Raw genomic sequence first — 16,557 nt, forward strand, 5'->3', positions numbered from 1 at the left:
TTAATTGTGTCACTCTCCATCTTAATAAAGAATTCTACCATATTATGGTCACTTTTCCCCAAGGAGCCTCGCACAACAAGATTGCTAATTAGTCCCTTCTCATTACACATCACCCAGTCTAGGACGGCCAGCTCTCTGGTTGGTTCCTCGACATATTGGTCAAGAAAGCCATCCCTAATACACTCGAGGAAATCCTCCTCCACCGCATTGCTATCGGTTTGGTTACCCCAATCTATATGTAAATTAAAGTCGCTCATGATAACTGCTGTACCTTTATTGCACACATCCCTTATTTCTTGTTTGATGCTGTCCCCAGCCTCACTACTACTGTTTGATGGTCTGTACACAACTCCCACTAGCGTTTTCTGCCCTTTGGTATTCCATAGCTCCACCAATACCGATTCCACATCATCCAAGCCAATGTCCTTCCTTACTATTGCATCTTTAACCAGTAACGCCACCCCGCCTCCTTTTCCTTTCTGTCTATCCTTCCTAAATGTTGAATATCCCTGGATGTTGAGTTCCCAGCCCTGGTCATCCTGGAGCCACGTCTCTGTGATGCCAATTACAACATATCCATTAACTGCTATTTGTGCAGTTAATTTGTCCACCTTATTCCGAATACTCCTCGCATTGAGGCAGAGATCCTTCAGGCTTGTCTTTTTAACACACTTTGCCCCTTTAGAATTTTGCTGTAATGTGGCCCTTTTTATTTTTTACCTTGGGTTTCTCTGCCCTCCACTTTTACTATTCTCCTTTCTATCTTTTGCCTCTGTCTCCCTTTTATTTCCCTCTGCCTCCCTGCATAGGTTCCCATCCCCCTGCCATATTAGTTTATCTCCTCCCCAACAGCACTAGCAAACACTCTCCCTAGGACATTGGTTCTGGTCCTGCCCAGGTGCAGACCGTCTGGTTTGTACTGGTCCCACCTACTCCATAACCGGTTCCAATGCCCCAGGAATTTGAATCCCTCCCTTTTTCACCTCTCCTCAAGCCACGCATTCATCTGAGCTATCCTGCGATTCCTACTCTGACTAGCACGTGGCACTGGTAGCAATCCTGAGATTACTACTTTTGAGGTCCTACTTTTTAATTTGGCTCCAAGCTCCCTAAATTCTTCTCGTAGGACCTCATCCCATTTTTTAACCTATATTTTGCTTTATGCTTGCATGACTAGCCTTCAGCCCTGATGACGAGGTTGTTCGGAATGCTCCCTCTGCAGCAACAATAACAAGAACGATCCTTCTGCCTGGCTGGATCTCTTCCCATCATCAAAAACCTCCTCAAACCTGCTTCGTTGACTGCTCCAGCAGTTACCGCCCCCAGTTCCTGCTCAGTGACTGAACCGTCCCTTTGTCAAATACTTTGGAACGTTTCCCTACGTTAAAGGCGCTACATAGTACAAGTTGTCTTATATTTTGCCTTAAATTTGTCATTAATTGCCTTTAGATTTCAAACTCATGTAAATAGAGGAGACATAAGAGAAACAAAGTTTGTCAACATTCTACGCCTGCTACACGATGACATGCAGGCCGTGATCCTTACCAGTGGTTCCATTACAGACCCATTCCACATCCGGACCGGGGTCAAACTGGGCTGCGTCATCGCCCCAACCATCTTCTCAATCTTCCTCGCTGCCATGCGCCGCCTCACTGTCAACGAGCTCCCCGCTGGAGTGGAACTAAACTACAGAACCAGTGGAAAGCTCTTTAACCTACAGGCCAGATCCAAGATCACCCCAACCTCTATTGTTGAGCTGCAGTACGCGGCCGACACCTGTGTCTGCGCACATTCTGAGGCTGAACTCCAGGATATAGTCGATGTATTCACCAAGAGATATTAAAACATGGGCCTTATGCTTAACATCCGTAAGACAAAGGTCCTCCACCAGCCTGTCCTCACCGCACAGTACTGGCTCCCGATCATCAAGATTCACGCACGGTCCTCGACAACATGGACCACTTCCCATACCTCGGGATCCTCTTGTCAACAAAGGCAGACATTGATGCGGAGATTCAACAGTGCGCCAATGCAGCCTTCGGCTGCTTGAGGAAAAGAGTGTTCGAAGACCAGGCCCTCAAACCTACTACCAAACTCATGGTCTACAGGGCTGTAATAATACCTGCCCTCCTGTATGGATCAGAACCATTGACGATGTACAGAAGACACCTCAAGTTGCTGGAGATATATCACCAACAATGTCTCCGCAAGGATCCTGCAAATCCTGCAAATCCCCTGGCAGGACAGACGCATCAACATCAGTGTCCTCGCCCAGACTAACATCCCCAGCATTGAAGCACTAACCACACTCGATCAGCTTCGCTGGGCAGGCCACATAGTTCGCATGCCAAACACGAGACTCCCTAAGCAATTGCTCTATGCGGAGCTCCTTCATGGCAAACGAGCCAAAGGTGGGCAGCGGAAATGTTACAAGGACACCTTTAAAACCTCCCTGGTGAAGTGCGACATCACCACTGACACCTGGGAGACCCTGGCTGAAGACCGCCCTAGGTGGAGACAGTGCACCCGGGAGGGCGTTGAGCTCTTCAAATCTCAACGCTGCGAGCGTGAAGAGGTCAGGCGCAGGCAGCCGAAGGAGCGTGTGGTAACTCAGTGCCACCCCCCCAGCCCTCCCCCAACGAATATCTGTCCCACCTGTGACAGGGTCTGTGGCTCTCATATTGGACTGTTCAGTCACCAAAGAACTCACTTTAAGAGTGGAAGCAAGTCTTCCTCAATTCTGAGGGACTTCCTCTGATGATGATGATTTCTCGTATTCGCTACAAAGACCTTTGCAAAAGAACATTTGAAAATCATCTGACTGAATGGTATGACATTGAACAGTGCTGTACTTTCAACCCAAAAATAATCATGTCTTCATCCAGCAGCTGAATTGGGCTTGTGTCATTTCTTTGGTTGTTTCGGGCTATATACGTGATGTCTGAAAAAGCAGATTCTAAATGTCAGAACAGAAATGCAAGCCCAATAACACGAAACTTTTAAAAAGTAAAAATAAGGATGTACGTTTCTCTAACAATAGACCCGCTGTCAAAAATAACAACTTTCCCAGCACCCATCTCGCCCACTACTGCCCCGGAAAATTCAAACCCTTGTTTTTGTCATATGATCTGCTTTTTGGAAAATCATTTCCCAATATACAGTAACCCTTGGTCATCGCATGTTAACAATAAAAGAGCAGAAATCTGTTCTCAAAATAGTATCTTTCACCAGTGGCAAGGCCGGCATTTATTATTCGTCCCTAGTTGCCCTGAGAATGTGGTGGTGTGCCTTCTTCAGAATTAGATATTGTTTTTACAATCAAGTAGCTTGCTAGATCACTTCGGAGGGCATTGAGGGTCAACTACATTGTGTAGGACTGAAGTGTGGCGGGGGCAGGTTGGTAGAGGACCTTTGTCTCACGGATGTTTAGTGTAAGACCCATGCTCTCGTACGCCTTGGTGAAGGTATTCCATGCCTCGGGAACCTAATGAACAAGGGCAGACATCGACGACGAGGTCCAATACCGCCTCCAGTGTGCCACTGCAGCCTTCTGTCGCCTGAGGAAGTGAGTGTTTGAAGACCCGAACCTCAAACCCAGCACCAAGCTCATGGTCTACAAGAGCAGTAGCTTGCCTGACACGAGACTCCCAAAACAAGCGTTCTACTCAGTGCTCTGACACGGCAAGCGAGCCCCAGGTAGGCAGAGGAAATACTTCAGGGACACCCTCAAAGCCTCCTTGAAAAGGTGCAACAATCCCCATCGACACCTGGGAATCCCTGGCCCAAGACCGCCCAAAGTGGAGGAAGAGCATCCGGGAAGGCGCTGAACACCTCCAGTCTCTTCGCCGAGAGCAAACTGAGGCCAAGCGTCAACAGCGAAAGGAGCGTGTGGCAAGCCAGGTCCCCCAACCTCCAGCTCCTCCAACCACCGTTTGCCCCACTTGTGACAGAGAGTGTAGGTCCCGCATTGGACTCTTCCGTCACCTGAGGACTCATCAGTATGGATGCAAGTCATCCTCGACTCCGAGGGACTGCCTCAGAAGAAGAAGAAGGACTGAAGTCTTCTGTAGGGCAGAATGAGTAGGGGTACTAGGTTCCTTTCCCTGAAGGATATTAGTGACCTAGTTGGGGTTTATGACAATCGGTCAGTGTTCATGATCATTTTCAGTGCCATTATGGGTTTTGCACTCACACAACAGCTGGGTTAATAATGCAGTACCATAAGCACTGCGCTACTGTTTACCTCTAACCCATGCAATACCTGATGAGAGTTTGTAAAGCTAACACTGGATGAAAGAGACTTTCATTTATATAACACTATCATGTCATTCTAGCATTTTACATCAAATTAATGCTTAAAGAAGGGGACTTATTGCAATGCTCACACTGACAATGTCTCACCTCTAAGTACAAAATTAATTCCTTCTGAGAGTATGCCTCCCGCACGCCCCCACCTCACCCCCCCCCCACCTCCCCTCCTCCCCCCAACCTCTCCACGGTTATTAATAATGAGAAGACCGATTACTAGGGAAGCTGCAGAGAATTTAATATTGTTAGAATTAGTCTTCCACACCTCTCTTTCCATTCCCAATATATTTGACTACCTTTGCAAATGAGATAGGTAATCAATGCTGCCAGAATAACCGGCCAATGCAGAGCTTCACGTTTTGGACCAAGAACTGGAAAGTGGTATTAGGATGGATAGCTCTTGGTCAGCCGGCACGGACCCGATGGGCCGAAAGGACCTCCTTCCGTGCTGTAAATTTCTATGATTCTATGAACATGATGAAACATATAATATTGTTCTCACAAGTTTTCCAGGCTGACACCCACTTCCAAACCACTTTTACAGATTTGCCAAGGACGAACCAAGAGGGCCTGAATCCAGAAATGTGAGATTAAAGCACGCAGGTAAGGCAAATGGTCAGCAACACCAGGGAAGATCCCTTAAAATTGTCATGTTTATTCAGCGCTCTTGAGGCCTGTACTTTCATTGCACATTAAAACAAATTAAGTAATAAAATTGTGATACTTCTGTTTATTTTGTGAGTGCAAGTGAAGAAGCGTTCTCTGGTTCCCAGGTTTTTTTAAATTTCAATTTACGTCATAAACTTGCTATGTGGGAAATTTCATTTTCTGAAAAGAAATGTAAATTGAAAGATGTGCGAAGATAGAAAATCATTTTGATCAGGTGTGTGGTTAATTTCTGATGTAAATGTGGCCCGGCGCTTGTTCTGAACATTGATAACTTAGTACTGGAAGAGTGCAGTTGAAGTATGTTCTGTAGAATTAGGTCTGAATACAAGGTCTGTGGCTAGGAAGTGGTTGTGCAGCTTGAATTCTAACACCTAGAACAGCGTTCTATTTGATCTGGAAATGAGTGTGTGTAAAACTTATTGGAAGTCAGATTTCTACTTTGAAGCACTGACGTTGGTGTTGCTTTGTTTACAAAGAGTTGTCAGTGTTCATCAGGCTCAACTATTGCCAGCAGTGAGATTTAATGGGAATTGCAAAGCAGTTGATATGAACAGAACTGTTTTTTTTTAATTGAGTGCCCTACAGAAATGGGCTTTACTCACAGGAACAGGACATTTCTCTACACTAACAGATATTTGCTACCATATTAAGTACCGACTGCCTTTTTTCTTGCATCAAACTATTTTGGTTAGCATGGAAACAGCAGTTGTTATTTAAGTGGCGCGGGGAGAAAAGAGGCTAAAAGGGATTGAGTGTGTTCATTGATACTGTTGCATCTATTGATGTTTTCATTGTTGTTTTCTGGGCAAAATGGAATAAGAGCCTGTTAGATTCATGTTGACTTCGCAATGGTCTATTGAACCCTCATGTGCCTGTTGGCCAGGATTACAGATGCTGAAGTTAAACAATGAAATGTAATGAATGAGCCGTCTAGACTGTTAGCTGGTGAATCGTGTTCACGGACTGCACATCTTTCACTGTGATGAATATCTGCGCAGTGTTTACTGGATATGTATTTACACATGAGCTTGAAGCAACTGGTAGGACTGGTATAGTGACTAACACAGCATGAACACATTTTATTCTGGGTGTGGTTGGTTGCTATTACTGTAATTAGCCCTCTCACTGATACAACCTGTATTTTTGTTGGTATAATGCCCTTATTACAGTTATGGGGACTCCTGTGAGTGAGGTGCATTAAACAAAATTGCCTCATTTGCAATAGCCAGCTTACACTGCCTGCACACAAAGGTCAGTGTCCTCGATCATGTTGTGTATGGAGAAAGAGTCAGACTGAACACTGTGAGCTCAAAGTAAAGTGTGACCTTAGTCTTTTATTGCAGGTCTCCAGAGTGCCTCTCCAACCTGTGAAGCCTCCTTAAATACCTGTGCTCCCAAGGGATTATGGGATCCATTGTGATTCCAGGGGATGAGCCCTCTGGTGGCTGTACAGAGTAAATACAGGTCCACATATATAACAGATCAGGCCAACATCCCCAGCATCGAAGCACTGACCATGCTTGATCAGCTCCGTCGGTTGATACCCCATTCCACATATTTGAGCCTATAGGCTGACATTCCAATGCACCATTCCAATGTTTCCATTGCTAACCAGAGGATACAGAAATAAAGATAATTGGCAAAAAATGCCAGGGCGAGATCAGGAGATTTTTTTTTAATGCCTGAGTTGTTATGATCTTAAAGGGCAGTGGAAGCAAATTCAATAGTAACTTTCAAAAGGTCAGTGGATAAATATTTGAAAAGAAAAAATTGCAGGGCTACGGGGAAAGAGCAGGGGACTGGGATTAATTGAATAGCTCTTTTAAAGAGCTAGCACAGGCTCGATAGGCCAAATGGCCTCCTGTGCTATGATTCTACTGAGAGGGAGGGGAGCACTGTATTATCAAACGTGCCATCTTTCTCATGAGACGTTAAACCAAAGCCCTGTTTGCCTGCCCAGGTGAATGTCAAAGATCCCATGGCGCAATTCAAAGAATAGCAAGGGAGTTATCCTAGTGTCCTGACCAACATTTATCCCTGAAACAATGTAACTGAAACAGATTATCTAGTCATTTATCTCATTGCTCCTTGTGGTAACTTACTGTTCTCCAATTGGCTGTCATATTTGTCGACAAAACAATGACTATGCTTCAAAACAAATTAATTTACTGTGCAGCACTTTGGGACATTCTGTGGATGTGAACGGTGCTGTATAAATGCGAGTTTTCTCTTTACTCATTGGTATGGGTGCTCAACCTCTGTTGTTGAGCTACAGTACGCCTGCGTCTGTGCACATTCTGAGGCTGAACTCCAGGACATAGTCGATGTATTCACTGAGGCATACGAAAGCATGGGCCTTACACTTAACATCCATAAGACAAAGGTCCTCCACCAGCCTGTCCTCGCTGCACAGCATTGCCCCCCAGTCATCAAGATTCACGGCGCGGCCCTCGACAATGTGGACCATTTCCCATACCTCGGGAGCCTCTTGTCAGCAAATTCAATAGTAACTTTCAAAAGGTCAGTGGATAAATATTTGAAAAGAAAAAATTGCAGGGCTACGGGGAAAGAGCAGGGGACTGGGATTAATTGAATAGCTCTTTGATGTGGAGATCCAACACCGCCTCCAGTGCGCTAATGCAGCCTTCGGCCGCCTGAGGAAAAGAGTATTCAAAGACCAGGCCCTCAAATCTACCACCGAGCTCATGGTCTACAGGGCTTCAGTAATAACCGCCCTCCTGTATGGATCAGAGGCATGGATGATGTACAGAAGACACCTGAAGTCACTGGAGATATATCACCAATGATGTCGCTGCAAGATCCTTCAAATTCCCGGGAAGGACAGGCGCACCAACATCAGTGTCCTCGTCCAGGCTAGCATCCCCAGCATTGAAGCACTGACCACACCCGATCAGCTTCGTTGGGCAGGCCACATAGTTCGCATGCCAGACACAATACTCCCCAAGTAAATGCTCTATGCGGAGCTCCTTCACGGCAAATGAGCCATGGGCAGCGGAAACAGTACAAGGGCACCCTTAAAGCCTCCCTGGTAAAGTGCGACATCACCACCAAAGAACTCACTTCAGGAGTGGAAGCAAATCTTCCTCGATTCCGAGGGACTGCCTATGATGATGAGGGGTGGAAGTGGTCAGTACTCCAGCATTAATCCATCTGTTTAGATACGTCTTGATGGAGTTAGAGCAGCAGAATTGGAACTTGATTCATCCATCCTAAGGTGCAAATTGTGTGCGAATATCCTACAATAGCATCAGTATAGGGTGGATCCTGGCCAGCCTATACTAATGTTTTTTAATGCTGTTTTTATTAATAAGAGTGCTGAGATGTTCCTCTATCTATGTGAAGAATGCCATGTCATTTATTTTTCTCTGTAAATAAAGTGTCTTCACACCTTTCAATAAACAAAATGCAGTTGAAATTTAACAAAAAGATTACAAAGCAAGTTATCTTAACAAAAGCAACATTCAAAGGTAACGTTGCTAGACTAACTAGATGGTTGAGTGGAGGGGTGACATCTTACATCCAGTGATTCCTTTTGGAAAATGTTATTGCATTGGTGCTGGGTAAGGGCGGGATCAGGGTCCTGTGGCACAGCTACCCCCAGAAGAGGTGAGGACGGTAAAGTCATGATGGAAATCGAATGAGGAACCAACACTCATTAGACACCCAGGACGCCAGCTCTTAAAATCGAGACCCATGACCTCTGAACATAAGAACATAGAAATAGGAGCAGGAGTGTAGGCCATTTAGCCCCTTGAGCCTGCTCCGCCATTCAATAAGCTCATGGCTGATCTGATCCTGGCCTTGACGCCACTTCCCCGCCTGCTCCCCATAACCTTTGACTCCCTTATCGATAAGGTGTATGCCTCTGTGTGCCACTTCTCCCCATTTATCTTTCTTCCTGCTACCACTTCAAAGCGATCTGTGCTGAAGATCAAAGTGGATAGAGGCCAATAAAACAATAGCTCTATGTGTTTAGACTTAAGTGGAAACACAACGGGTGGTTTCTAGAACTCCTGAAAGTGTGAGTCTCAGATGCCCTTAGTATTATGGAGGTGCCCTGCTTTATGCAGGAGAGCGTTATTGTTGGCAGCACACCTGCTGTTGAAAGTTGGATACTTCATCCTTCTAAATGTTCTCCCTCCTGCAGATGATATGCTGTGATACAATTTCAGAGGAGTTGACAGCTCTCCATTACTGCCCTGACTCCCAACAGTAACGCCTAGGTGATGAGTAATGAACCAGATCCAAATTCTACACATCTATGTTTTCTCCAGCAGAGCTTGCTGGATATCACTCAGGAGCAGATGCCTTGGCCGATGTCTTTTTACCTCCGTGTCCAGCCCAGACACACTGAAGTCCGTTTCACTGCCTTACTATGAAATTTGGCTGATTCAACCAAAACCAGGGGTCAAACCTTGGTCTTCCCAATCTGTGTGGTTCAGTGGTTCAGTAGTTCAGTAGGCACTACCTTTACCTGTTGAGGACAGTTGTTTTTAAAGAAAAAACTTATATTTATATAGCACCTTTCATAATCACCAAACTTCCCAAAGCTTTTTACAGCCAATGAAGTACTTTTGAAGTGTAGTCACTGTTGTAAGGTAGGAAACGCGGCAGCCAATTTGCGCATAGCAAGCTCCCACAAACAGCAGTGTGATGATGGCCAGATAATCTGTTTTAGTGATGTTGATTGAGGGATAAATATTGCCCATGATATCGGGATAACTCCCCGCTCTTCAAAATAGTGCCATGGGATCTTTTACATCCACCTGAGAGAGCAGACAGGGCCTTGGCTTAACATCTCATCTGAAAGACAGCACCTCTAACAGTGCAGCACTCCCTCGATACTGCACTGGAGTGTTAGCTTAGATTCTTGTGCTCAAGTTGGACTTGAACCCACAACCTTCTGATACAGAGGTGAGGGTGTTACCCACTGAGCCACAGCTGATGCAGATTTTTTTTTGCTAAGAAACTCTAAAAGCCGTAGGTAGAGAGTTTCGGAAAAAAATTCTGATCAGTAAATGATAAGTGGTTACCAAGTGGAGGCTTACTATGGATATTTGTACCAATTAAATTTAAAAAAAAATTGATCTCATTATTATTCATTTTTTTGTAACTAAGGCCCACATTTGACACCTAAGTTACTTCTGTTTTGTGGCTGGAACTTGATGTATAACTTTTGCATCATTCAGGGAAACTCTCAACACTGTCTGTTCACCCTTTGTTAACTGAAATAGTTGTTGATTTTTTTTGAAAAGAAAAACCAACCTGTAACTTTATTAATTTCTAAGATATTATGAGGTCAAAATTGCCCCTTACTATAGCCCTGTTACCGCCTCTGGGGGCGCTAATGGGGCGCTACCACCTCCCGGGAAATTGCCCAGGAGTTTGCGGATTAGCACCCATATTCTTATGGGCCACCACACAACCACCGATGATGTCATTGCCGTGCACGGCGACCGCTCAGCGCCCCACACCAACCCCTTAACGCCCCATGGCGCGAGCAAATGTCAACGCCAATGGCCCCAAATGGTTACCGCCCTCTATTGGGGCACAGGACAATTTCGCCCCCAACAAGCCCTAGTTTAAGCTTCAAATGTATGTGCACTTCAACAAATATCACAGCAGCAGCAATTCCGAAAACCTGTGACTTTTGGCTATGATTAGATAGATCAGAGTGGAACCAAGCAAGGTGAGGACAACTGAGCTGGGCAATGAAGGTGAGCATTGGAGGAGGATCGTTGTGACCGATTGCATTGAAGGCTTCAGAAGGGTCATGGCTCTCCGGAGGGGGGTGTGGGGGGCGGAATGCATCACAGTCACAACAGAATCTTGTTCGTAACTTTGATCAGGGCTGTTTTGGTGATGTGGTAGGGGCGGAAAGTTGATTTGTGGGATTCAAACAGGGAGAGATAGGCATAGATCTGGGAGGTGACAACACATTTTCAAGGACCTTGGGAGAGGAAAGGCAGGTTGGAATTGGGATGGTAATTAGTGAGGACTGTTCCAATGAAGCTCAACGTAGGCTCGAGGAATAACACCTCATCTTTCGATTAGGCACTTTACTGCCTTCCGGACTCAATATTGAGTTTAACAATTTCAGATCATTAACTTTGCGCTTATTTTTTCAGATGGCAGCTGTTGATGACTCTACTATTCCCATTTATACATCCTCTAGGCCCATTTTTTCTTTCTTTACTTGTCCCATTACCATCTCCCTTTGCCTTGCACCATCATCCCTTTTGTTATCTCCTGCCTATCACAGACTTCCCTTTTGTTTCTCTCGCCCTCTTTCCCCTTGCCTCTGTATTTGCTTAAAACCTGTTACATCTCTAACCTTTTCCAGTTCTGGTGAAAGGTCATCGACCTGAAACGCTAACTCTGTTTCTCTTTCCACAGAGGCTGTCTGACCTGATAAGTAGTTCCATCATTTTCTGTTTTTATTTCAGATTCCCAGCATCCGCTGTATTTTATGGATTTTTTGAGAATGGTGAGGTGGGCGGGGGATGATGAAAAGTAAGCAGATAGTATAATTTTAAAAAACAATAGGATATATGCTGTTTGAACTTGATGTGCTTTTTCTGGAACTACTTTAGGTCAAGGAAGTCGGCAACTCAATGTTTTTCTACTAAAATGTTTTTTTGAGGGATGTTGATTGGGAGAGGAATGTTGGCCATAAAAGCTCCCTGCTGACTCTCACTGGTGCCTTTGGGTCATTAGCTTCCACCTAAGCCTTGGTTCTACATTCCACCCGATGGGTAGCACCTCTAACAATTTGGCACCTCCCCAAAGTATTACGCTAGAGCAAGGCTTGAACACATAACCTTTTGATTCAGTGCTGCCACTGATCCAAAGTGGCATTGTAAAACAGTTATTTTATCAAACTAATAAAGCAGGTGCTTAACCTCGTTCAGCCACTCTGAGATTTGAATGGCTTATATTTTGCCTTGAGCCATGGATCCTAATCCTGATGTTTATCTGTGAGACATTTTACCAGAAAAAGAACATTGTGTGTTGATTGAGAAAGGCTAGAGCAACCTGGAAATGACATTTGAGACAGAAACTCATACAACCTTGGATGTTCCATCTTCTTCCAGTCTTGATTGAGTTCTCTGATCTCAGCTAGTGTGGCCATATGGGAGCATCCAATTGCCTCTGTGATTGAGTTTATGGAAAGGATAATCAACCAGAGTTCCCTCTTCTGGCAACGTCTGGTGAGCAGTGTACATGTGTGCATGTGGGATGAGAACGGGATCTGGCTGGACTATGATACCACCTATGAATTATCCACTAACACTCATTGTATAGGCTCACAGTTGAAGAAGTGGCCTGTTTGGCAAGATACCAGAGGGCACAGTGGAAACTGAATGTCAGCAGGAATCAACGCATTCAAGGGAGAAAATGGATCCAAAACAAGAAACTTCTGCCTTTACTTCAGAGCAATAAAAGTAGAGCTACACGTCATTTATAATATCCCCAGAATGGTAGATATTGAACTTTATGGTGGCAGATTAGGAAAAGGGGAGGTGCAACAAGACCTTGGTGTCATGGTACACCCGTCATTGAAAGTTGGCATGCAGGTACAACAGGCGGTGAAGAAGTCAAATAGCATGTTGACCTTCATAGCTAGGGGATTTGAGTATAGGAGCAGGGAGGTCTTACTGCAGTTGTACAGGGCCTTGGTGAGGCTGCACCTGGAATATTGTGTTCAGTTTTGGTCTCCTAATCTGTGGAAGGACGTTCTTGCTATTGAGGGAGTGCAGTGAAAGTTCACCAGACTGATTCCCGGGATGGCGGGACTGACATATGAGGAGAGACTGGATCGACTGGGCCTGTATTCACTGGAGTTTAGAAGAATGAGAGGTGATCGCATAGAAACATATAAAATACTGACGGGACTGGACAGGTTAGATGCAGGAAGAATGTTCCGGATGTTGGGGAAGTCCAGAACCAGGGGACACAGTCTAAGGATAAGGGGTAAGCCATTTAGGACCGAGATGAGGAGAACTTCTTCACTCAACTGTATAGGGTATTGGTGAGGCCGCACCTGGAGTACTGCGTGCAGTTTTGGTCACCTTACTTAAGGAAGGATATACTAGCTTTGGAGGGGGTACAGAGATGATTCACTAGGCTGATTCCGGAGATGAGGGGGTTACCTTATGATGATAGATTGAGTAGACTGGGTCTTTACTCGTTAGAGTTCAGAAGGATGAGGGGTGATCTTATAGAAACATTTAAAATAATGAAAGGGATAGACAAGATAGAGGCAGAGAAGTTGTTTCCACTGGTCGGGGAGATTAGAACTAGGGGGCACAGCCTCAAAATACGGGGGAGCCAATTTAAAACCGAGTTGGGAAGGAATTTCTTCTCCCAGAGGGTTGTGAATCTGTGGAATTCTCTGCCCAAGGAAGCAGTTGAGGCTAGCTCATTGAATGTATTCAAATCACAGATAGATAGATTTTTAACCAATAAGGGAATTAAGGGTTACAGGGAGCGGGCCGGTAAGTGGAGCTGAGTCCACGGCCAGATCAGCCATGATCTTGTTGAATGGCGGAGCAGGCTCGAGGGGCTAGATGGCCTACTTCTGTTCCTAATTCTTATGTTCTTATGTTATGTTCTTATGTTCAGAGTTGTTAACCTGTGGAATTCTCCACCGCAGAGAGTTGTTGATGCCAGTTCGTTGGATATATTCAAGAGGGAGTTAGATATGGCCCTTACGGCCAAAGGGATCAAGGGGTATGGAGAGAAAGCAGGAAAGGGGTACTGAGGTGATGATCAGCCATGATCTTATTGAATGGTGGTATAGGCTCGAAGGGCTGAATGGCCTATTCCTGCACTTATTTTCTATGTTTAACATCACCATGAATAGATAGATAAAATGTTAATGTATGATTTCATTACTGTACCAAGAAATTGATAGATTACCTTTGAATTTTTACCAATGTAAGGATAGAGTTTTTATTGTTCATTGTTACTTTGGTGCAACAGGTTGTTGATCAAATTTGTTCCCTGTTGTCTCGAAGGCTCAGCCAGTTGAAGCATTAAGTACAGACTGAGAAGGTCCACCATCTGTGCTGACTTGGCTGATGTCAACCTGGGCAGGAGCCAGTTGGGTTGCTATAATTGGCCTCAACCTTCTTCAGTTAGGCCAGGGAAATAATTCAGAATTCCTATTCGTGATTGGAATCCAATGGCTCTTGTTGGAAGTGCATGTATTTTGGCATGGGATGGAGGCAGGGTCAGCTGTGATGCCCCCCTCCCAATGGTTCAGTAGCTTACCGACACTTGCTGTCAAGGCTTACAAATGAAAGATGGCAATTTTGGGCAACATATTGGTGCCCGTGGAGTTGTGCCTCAAACAATAAGCTAGCACCTTCAGAGATGAGGGAAGAAGATTGGTGGGAAAAAAAGAAGAGCAAAAAAAAAAAGTTAGAATTGGCACCATATCATTTTATGGAGCTTGGCAGCAAATTTCAGCAATTGACTGATCCTGTATATTGCAGTAGCGGACAGGATGCGAGCTGATTGGAAACCTCACTTCCAGTGTCTCTCTTGTGTATGTTCTTTGTAGGTAGATTTGTTTGGAGCTTTGTATTTTCTTTTCTATAATGTGGGCTAGACTTCAAAAAGATGAAGGAAAGTGGAGGTGTTTCCTGTGAAAATAACCAAATGTGTGAGGGATTTCCATTTCTCGGCAGAGTTTTTCTGTGTGCGGAAATGAAGGCCAAATGCACAAGATTGTGTATGCGATGGTGATTAGAATTTGCCCGGTGATGGGTTTGCAGTGCATTATGAAGTTGTATTAGGAGATCTTCAATTGGTTTTAAATGGGCTCCCAGTCAGAATGCTAGTATTTTAATGAGTATGAATTAGGAAATGGTTGCCTCGTTGTAATATCAAAAGGACTCCGAACAGTCAGTCCACATAGTTCAATAGAAACAGGTTTTTGATGGTTCACCCGTTTACAGTAGTGAATAGCTCCTGTACCATGAAGTCCCAGATTTGATTCCCTGGTCTGTGCTGAGTTAACTGACCTCAGCCCCATTGGTGGTGGGGCACTAGAACCCAGTACCCCTGAAAGTGTGTATGCTGGATGAGAACAGGATTGGGTTCAGATGTAACACATTTACCCCCCCTCCCCGCAACCCCCAAATAGTCTGCCAACATTCATCTTCAAGGCTCGCAGACAGAGAATGGCTATTTGGGTGAGGCAATAGAGGGTGTCTTTTGTCCAATGAACTGGATGTTGGCAAGGAGCCAATCGATTCATTGCCTTAACCATTTATAAATCAGAGCTTTCACTTTGCCAAACAAATGAAGAATCATTGTATCATCGAAAATTACAGCACAGAGGGAGGCCATTCGGCCCATCGTGCCTGTGCAGGCTCTTTGAAAGAGCAGTCGTGTTTAGTCCCATGTCCCTGCTTTTTGTCCGTATCCCTGTCTGTTGTACAGCACAGGTTCTTGGTTATAGGCAGGGTAGCACGTTGTTATTGTTTTTTCTAAAATCTGTGATATTTCCCAATTGTTATGTTGCATTCTATTTTAGTCATGTAATTTTACGTCTTTGTGTACAAATGAACTATTCTGATGTGCTGCTCTTTGAAGTGTAGATGCAATGGCAAGAATGCATCTTTATTTTTAAGGCATTTATGGGAACGTACACTGATGTAATGAGACTGCTGGCATATTGTACATACTGCTATTGTCGTATTAGATGCTTCAGGATAAAGGGGAGGTTCTGAAATTCTGCCTGTCAATAATTTTAACCAAACGTTATCATGGTTATTCTTTTGGTTGGCACCACAATGGGTGGTGCTAGGGAAGCACTGAGGCCTTCCTATCTTGTCTGATTTGCGTCATTATTCTTTCAGAGTGACTATATGCACTGTTTTTTCTGCGCCTGCGTCCTCTGGACTCCGCCTCCGACGCCTCTCGCGCATGCGCAGACTCCTCGGACCCGAAACAGGAACCGGAAGTGGGGCTCTGACGAGGGAAGGCATGCACTTGGGCTGGGTCAGGGATTTGGGAAGTTTTTGCTGGGTTTGTGCAGCTCTATCCTCTCTGTGACTGCTTGCAGGGGTGTTCTGAAGTCAGAATGGCTCGAATTACACTTTACAAAGTCACTCAGAACTTGGGCTGGGCGGTTCCAATTACACACTCCAGGGAAACTTTTGGGTGTGGGTTATCCTCCAAGGGGACCAATTAGCAATCAGGTCATGTGATAATGGAAAGCCAATCAGCCAGAAATACAGTGCAAATAACTAGGTCCTCCTTCTATACGCCTCCAGAAATCAACATGGTTCCCTAGTTTGAATTTTCAGAATTCCCTTAAGTGAGGAACTTACCTTGAGTGGGCTCCCACCTATTTAGCCACTTAATGAATACCAGCATTGCTGGGAAATCAACAGGAGGTTCCCATCTACAGAAATCAAGGCCCCCAGTAAATCAGAGAGATGAACACTCCAACTGTAGCCAGGCTTTGATTGAAAGTTGGCTGTGGGTAATCCTGTTAAATGCCTACGTTTCATAAACATTACCAATTGGACCCGAAAAGATTGT

General features: G+C 44.8%; 1 long non-coding RNA gene across 7 annotated transcripts in view; it reads left to right on the top strand.

The window, feature by feature from the left end:
- Window positions 1–16,557, top strand: part of LOC139267437 (uncharacterized) — a 584,220-nt gene that overhangs the window by 536,559 nt on the left and 31,104 nt on the right. For all 7 annotated transcript variants that reach the window (XR_011593903.1, XR_011593905.1, XR_011593907.1 and 4 more), the window contains one exon: window positions 4,853–4,911. This is a non-coding gene — a long non-coding RNA (uncharacterized lncRNA). The remainder of the gene's footprint in view (window positions 1–4,852; window positions 4,912–16,557) is intronic.

This window comes from Pristiophorus japonicus, chromosome 7 (assembly GCF_044704955.1).
Source record: "Pristiophorus japonicus isolate sPriJap1 chromosome 7, sPriJap1.hap1, whole genome shotgun sequence".
In the NCBI taxonomy this organism is placed as follows: Eukaryota; Metazoa; Chordata; class Chondrichthyes; family Pristiophoridae; genus Pristiophorus; species Pristiophorus japonicus.